This window comes from Heteronotia binoei, chromosome 5 (assembly GCF_032191835.1).
Source record: "Heteronotia binoei isolate CCM8104 ecotype False Entrance Well chromosome 5, APGP_CSIRO_Hbin_v1, whole genome shotgun sequence".
Taxonomy (NCBI): Eukaryota; Metazoa; Chordata; class Lepidosauria; order Squamata; family Gekkonidae; genus Heteronotia; species Heteronotia binoei.
The window spans coordinates 149174866-149182288 of record NC_083227.1 but is presented as its reverse complement, the minus strand read 5'-3'; positions in this window follow the sequence as shown (position 1 = coordinate 149182288).

The following is a 7423-nucleotide window of genomic DNA, read 5'->3' as shown; positions in this document are numbered from 1 at the left end:
TGCAGTTTGAGGCATGCCGTGGCAATCAAACAGTGCATGCATGGCTGCTGAGACAGGCATGGACCGCAAATGCACCAGAGTATTCACACAGCTCCTGCACATGCATGGTGTTTCCATGGCGTTCCCTGGCCATTCTGATGGCTGGAAATGTGCCACAGAAGCGCAGTAAGGTGTTTGCTACCAGGCAGTTCCCAGTGTCTATTCATTCCATTCCCAGCCAATCCTACAATGAGGTAAGGACAGGTGGGCAGATGTGAACGGAAAATTCTGTTCACTTACTGTGAAGTCTTCCTTCTCTGTGGTCCCAGAGTGGGTCAGTCCTGATCTATGGAATATAGCTCCTCCTCTCTGTAGGCAGGGCCAGCAAGTTCCTTCCAGGAGGGGGTGCTATGCCCCTTAACTTTCATTTCGTCTTCAAGCCAGTCGACTCCCAACTAGAAACTAGAAAACAAACTGCAACCGAGGGAAGAACACCACAGTAACATCTGTCGTCCCCTTCCAGACCCGGAATCAAGGAAGCATACAGAGAATCATCCAACTTCCTTTATTCATAACGGTGGAACTGGATAGTTTGGTACAATCAAACCAGAACGCCCGTAACCAATAACTCCCCATGTGCAATTACATGGTCCACAGTAAACTCAGCAGAAAGACAAATGCCCGAACTCCTGGGCCTCCCAGTGTATTGATGCAAAGACTGAGTCAATTTCAAACCAGGCGGGGAGGACTGACCCACTCTGGGACCACCGAGAAGGAAGCCTTCATGGTAAGTGAACAGAATCTTCCATTCTCCAGTGGTCCCAGCAGTGGGTCAGTTCTGATCTATGGGACTTATAACAGCAGTTCCCAAGGGTGGGCCCACTCAGTCCTTTGGATCAAATAGCAGCCTGCAACACCCTCCTACCATATGCCGCCTCAGCTGAAGCAAGCTTATCAATATGGTAGTGCTTTGTAAAGGAATGAACGGAGCGCCAAGTGGCCGCTCTACACACCACCTCCATAGAAGGGAAAACTCTGTAAGCTGCCGAAGTGGCTGCTCCTCTTAAGGAGTGAGCTGTGATGCCTGATGGAGGCTCCAATCCCCTGGCCTTATATGCCTCGATGATGCAGCCTCGCAAACAACTACTAATTGTAGATTTAGAAATGGCTTTACCCAGGGCTCTGGCACTAAAAGAAACATATAAGGAATCAGAAGACCTTAGAGGCTTAGTTCTCTCCAGGTAAAAGCTTAAGGATCTGCGAACATCTAAACACTGCCATAGTCTCTCCTTTTCATGCTGCAGATTGGGACAAAAGGAAGGAAGAATAAACTCTTCCAATCTATGAAACAGTGAATTAACTTTTGGAACAAAGGCCGGGTCAGGTCTCAAGACCATCTTACCTTGGTGGAAAACACAAAGATCTTTGTGTATAGACGATGCCTTAATCTCAGACATCCTGCGTGCGGAAGTAATCTCCACCAGGAAAATTGTTTTAAAAGTAAGCATCCTTAAACTGCATGAAGCCATAGGCTCAAAAGGCTTGTGACTTAATGCCTCAAGCACTGCATTCAAATTTCAAGAAAGGAACCTGTGTGCCTGTGGTGGATTAAGGAGAGACACCCCTCTTAAAAAGCGTTTAATGTGTGAATGTTTGGACAGCAACTTGCCCTTCCTATCACCTCTCAATGCTGAAATAGTCGCTACCTGCCTTCAGAGGGTGTTGGTACTAAGTCCCTTCTCCAAACCCACCTGAAGAAAGGCTAGCACGTCTGCTATCTTAGCAGCCATTGGATCTGCACTGTTCTCCTGACACCAGGATACAAAGGTCTGCCAAGTGGCATTGTACACTCTATTAGTGGACATTCGTCTAGAGGCCAGCATGGTAGCTACAACCCTTTTGGTACCCCAACTCAGTCAGTTGCCTCCGTTCAACTTTCACGCTGAGAGTCTTTGCATCTCCAGTCATGGACACAGCGCCTCTCCTTGTAGCAGAAGATCCTTCCTTAGCGGAAGTATTCAGGGTTTGGCTACCCTGAGACGCATCAACTCTTGGAACCAGACCCTTCTCGGCCAAAAAGGTGCTATTACTATTACCTCCACCCCCAATTCCTGTACTCTGAGTAAGAACCTCTGCAGCACCTGCACTGGGGGAAAGGCATAAAGAAGAGTCTTGGGCCACTCTGTGTGCAACGCATCTGTGCCCATGGCCTTTTGAGTTTTTGTTCTTGACAGGAAGTTTGGAACTTGATGGTTTAGTTCCGACATGAACAAGTCCACCTTTGGAAACACGAAACTCTGGCAAACTTGATGGAAGACCATCTTGTTCAGCAACCACTCCGCTGGATCCAGGGTCTGATGACTGAGCCAGTCCGCTAACACATTGTCCTTTCTCGCAACATTTGTCACCTTCAGGGACAGATTTGTCTACGCCCAGTCCATCAGCAGAGTTGCCTCTCGCTGCAAGAGTTTCGATTGCATCTCCCCTTGCTTGTTCACGAAGGCTTTCGCCATCGTATTTCTATTTGGACTAGAACATGTTGGCCTTTCACTATATCCGAAAGGTGGAGCAGAGCTGGTCTGATTGCCCTCAGTTCCAGGACATTTATACTGTTGGATGTCTCCTGACTGGACCAGTGCCCTTAAACCATCTGTCCTTTCGCATGTGCCCCCCAGCCAAACAAGCTGGCATCCGTCATCACGATTGTTCGAATTGGTTCTCGCAGAGCCTGTCCAGCTTTGAATCACCATGGCGACAACCACCATTGCAAGGCCACTTTCACCCGTTTTGGCACTCCTACCTGGAGTGGCTTCCTCTGAGCAATGGCTGTCTGGAAGGGACATAGGAAGAACTGGATGGGTCGTGTCTGGGAACATGCCCATTGCACAAGGTCCTGGCATGAGACTAAGAGTCCCACTAATTTTGCTAGAGTCATCACTTGCGTGGTTTTGGCCTGCAACACTGAATGGATCAGTTGTGTCAGTTTCGCTTGTCTTTCCTGTGTGAGGAAGACTCTGTCTTCCCTGGGATCGATCTGTACCCCCAGGTGAAGGATGGATTGAGTCGGTGTGAGGGAGCTCTTCTCCCGATTTATGACAAACCCATGGGAGGATAGAACATCCATTGTCTCCTTCAGGGTCGCCTTCGCCTGCGTAAATGATGGTGCCTTGACTAGGTTGTCATCCAGGTATGGAAACAATGACACTCCCATGAGACGCAGGGCTGCCACTAGAGTCACCAGTATCTTTGTGAAGACTCTGGGTGAGGTCTTTAAGCCGAATGGCAATGCCTTGTATTGGTAGTGGCTGCTGTCATAAGAGAATCTCAGAAAACAGTGGTGCCCCTGCCTTTCCCGCCTAAATTTTCCTTCCCCTTCCACACCCTGTAGGCCCTGTTCATGCCTTGCTACTGGGCTATGGGACTTCCTTTCATTCTCTGGACCTCCTCTCCACCTGGTATTCCTTTATGGAAGTAATCAGCCTCTGGACTAGTGCTGTTGTGCCTTCTGGAAAAACCCTGGCACTAGGGGCTCTTGAGGCTCAGTTATGCCAGCGAGAGGAAGCGTTGGGGGGGGGGGGCAGACTATTCATTAAGTCCTCCCCCAGGCAACTTTGCACAGGCCGCCCTACTTTCCCCCATTCCTGAACTTTCTCTTCCACCAAAACCCCCATTCCATGAGTCTCTGGGACCCTACCTGTTCCTCAGGAGGGAGGAGTTCGTCACCATCCTGTCTGCCCTGTGCATGCTGCCAGGTCCGGACAGAGGCTCGGGATGTCTGCGGGGCCACCGACGCATGTGCTGCTGTCTCCGCCTCGGTCATCTGCAGTCTCCGCTGCTTGCCGCCGTGTTCAGGGAGGCGTGGGGAAAACTGCAGCCACGTTCCTGGGTCTCCTGGCTTCTGCTGGACTCCAGGAAGCTTCAGGTGCCGAGGGAAGTGGGGGGAGTAAGCTGCCCCATCCCTTTCCTCGTTGCTTCTGTGGTCTTATTATTATTATTATTATTATTATTATTATTATTATTTTTTGCAAAGTTGAGCCGAAGCTCAGCTGGCACATCCTGCTCTGAAGGCAGGGCTAAGCAAAACTGAAAGTTAAAGGGAATAGCACCCCCTCCTGGCAGGAACTTGTTTTGCTGGCCCTGCCTACAGAGAGGAGGAGCTATATTCCATAGGACTGACCCACTACTGGGACCACTGGAGAATGTGTGATCATGCCTGTTTGATACAGAGAGCAGAGGTGGATAGGGCAGATCAAATTGCTTGTGTGATTGCACCAAGTGTCTCAACGGTATTCCAAGAGTGAACAGGCAGACTTTTGGACAAGGGTTAAAGTAGCTGTTGTAAGGAACCCAGAATTTTTGCTGCTGCTGCTTGACCCCTTTCCCCCTTCTTGCAATGCCTGACACAAATAGCACATGATATGACAACATTGTGCTGGGCACCCTCTCATCACATTGGCCAAAGATATCACATTACTTGACTTTTCAAGAAAGGAAAAGAGAAGACACACTCCGTTGGCCAGCTGTGTCTCTCAATGTCTCTTTCAGTCCTTACATCCAGCACAACTAGGTCAAGTTTGCATCGTGTTCCAAAAATCTCAGTTTGGCTCAAGACAATTTCCTACTAAGATCTGTCACCACACTCCTGGCAGGAAGCATTCCCTTTCCTCTTTGCCCAGTGGCTAGAACTAATTCATGGCAGGATTAAGCACAAGCTATGGATGGTAGTGTACCTTAAGCAACAATATCACAGGCCATAGATTCCTGCCTATCAAATTTAAGCTTGTGAAGTCCCATCTCATCTGAGGGTTTAAATTGGATTAGTTATTTTTAAACCTCACAGAAGGGGCATTAAAATGTGCTTTTCAAGCAGCAAGCAGTCATAAGCAATTCCTGCCACAGGGCATGGGCTGCTCTTTTTGTAATTCTTCTCCATCTCCTTTTCTCTTTAAATAACTCTGAGTGATGAGACAGACTATCATATGCCAGGCCCAGCCTCCTTCAAAAGTTTTGCTGATTGTTGACTTTACAGAAAATTCAGATTTTGGTTTGGGGGGGGGGGGATTTGCTGTTCTCTCCCATTTCAGCTAGATTAAAAATAATTAGAACGCGTTGCTCCTTAGAGCGGTTGTTGGTGGAATGAATTCCTCAGTAAGTTCAAGATGGCATGCATTTCAACCACCCAAGAATTGTAGCAACGTCAAGTCAACCAATTCGTGTTTCTTCTTTTAAGGCATTCTGTGGCTCCTGGAACCAATTGACTGGACACAGGCACTGTTAACTTTGAAACACAGTATGGTCCAGCTCTCTGTCAGCATTTGCTGGGCAAGTTTTGGGAGAGCTTTAGTTTGAACGATGCTTGTGTTTGACCATTTCTGTCCATGATGCAACCACACCCTTGCAAAGTAAAAGGACCATGAAACTTGGACATTTTGACAAGTGTACCATTCATGTTTTAAAAGTAGCTTAATCCACACACACCTATTTCTGATAGGCTGATAGGGAAAGTAAAGCTGCGAACTCTGTTCTTTGTAGGCATTTGAAATTGTTTGAGAAGCCTACAGATACAAGATAATCTCCATCTTTATTAATTTTTTTTTTTTAAAAAAAATGCCACCAGTATTCTTAGTCTTAGTTCAGGATGTGGAAGGCAAATTCAGGTACAGTTCATAGAGACAATCCCCAAAGAAACAAATTCCACCAAATGCCCACAGGGCTACAAGGCTTTTTTATGATATGTCAGTCTCAGTCAAGAGTTCTGGTTTGTACAGACGAACATAAGAGCCCCGTTGGACCAGACCAGTGGTTCTAGTCCAGCATCCTCTCTCACACAGTGGCCAACCAGTTCTTCCGGACAGCCAACAGGGCACAGAGGCTGAGGCCTTCTCCTTCTCCTGAAGGCTGAGGCCTTCTCCTGGCTCTGAGATTCAGCGGATTAATGCTCCCGAATGTGCAGGTTCCCCTCAGTCACCACGCCTAGCAGCCACTAATAGACCTATCCTCCATGAATCTATCTAATCCCCTTTAAAAGCGGTTTATTCTTGTGGCAATTACTACATCTCTGGCAGAAAATCCCACATTTGAATCACTCTCTGCGCAAAATAGTATTTCCTTTTGTCCATCCTGAACCTACTGCCCATCAGTTTCATTGGATGCCCTTGAGTTCTAGTATTGTGGGAGAGGTAGAAAAATGTCTTTGTCAACTCTTTCCACCCCATGCGTAATTTTATAAACCTTTAACGTGTCCCCTCCTTAGTAATCTTTTCTAAACTGAAAAGTCACAGACTCTTCAGCCTTTCCTCACAGGGAAGGTGCTCCAGCCACTTAATCATCTCAGTTGCCCTCCTTTGTTCTTTTCCCAGCTCTGCAATGTCCTTTTGGAGATACAGCAATCAGAACTGTACACAGTATTCCAGTTGAGGCCACATCATAGATCTATGCAGGGAGGTTACAATATTGGCTGTTTTATTCTCAATCCCTTTCCTAATAACTGTTGACATAAGAGTTTGCCTTTTTTTTTCACTACTGCAGCCCACTGGGTTGACATTTTCATTGAGCTATTCATTATGACCCCAAGATATTTTCCTCTGTCGGTGTCAGCAAGTTCTGACCCCATTAGACTATATTTGAATCTCGAAAACTTGGTATGCTCACTGATGACGACACTGCTCTCCATTTCAAGTTGATAACCCAGCATGATACACTCATCCTTTTTGGAGGAGGGCAGGAAAGTACACAAAGCATTCTTTTCATGACAACTTGACCACTGTTTAATTTGCAGAAAGGAGTATTTCAGACAAAAGTTGAATTTAAAAAAAAATCTATTTTCATTAAAGCAAAGTATAGTTTCTTATAAATTATTGCTGTGTGTTTTCCAATGTTTCCACTTTGCCTTTGGAGTTCTGGGCTCCTGTGGAACAGAATGTTCCTCTAATATTGAATGAGGGAGAGTATTTGTTATGCAAGCAAAAGCAGCTGAAACCTTATGCAAATACATGGATCAGTACCAACAGGGCAATATTTTGGAGGTCAAAGGTGTCATTCTTTACTCGAATTCACACCCTGGAAAATTCAAGCACAGCACTGAAAACATGATTTAAGATGTGAATTCTCAAATTGCTCCTATCTTTTTTTGAAAGAGAACTCAAGGTGGATGTAAATAAGAGTTTGGCTAGAAAAGTATGTTGTGGTTTAGGCTCTAAGAAATCTTGTTAAATCAGAAAAAGCAGACAAGGAACCTGGACCAAGAGACTTAGGACTAAATTAAACAGAATACCAGTAAAGGTTGTGACAAATTTTGCTGTATGTGTGCAGAATTTAAAGCAGAGACAAGTGGAAAGATACCATCTCTGGTTACTTCTCCAAAACTCTTTTTGTAATCAGCAAATGCAAAGTTGTGTTAGTTACGGTATAACTGAGTGCCTTAAACAGACAGCTGATATTTTTT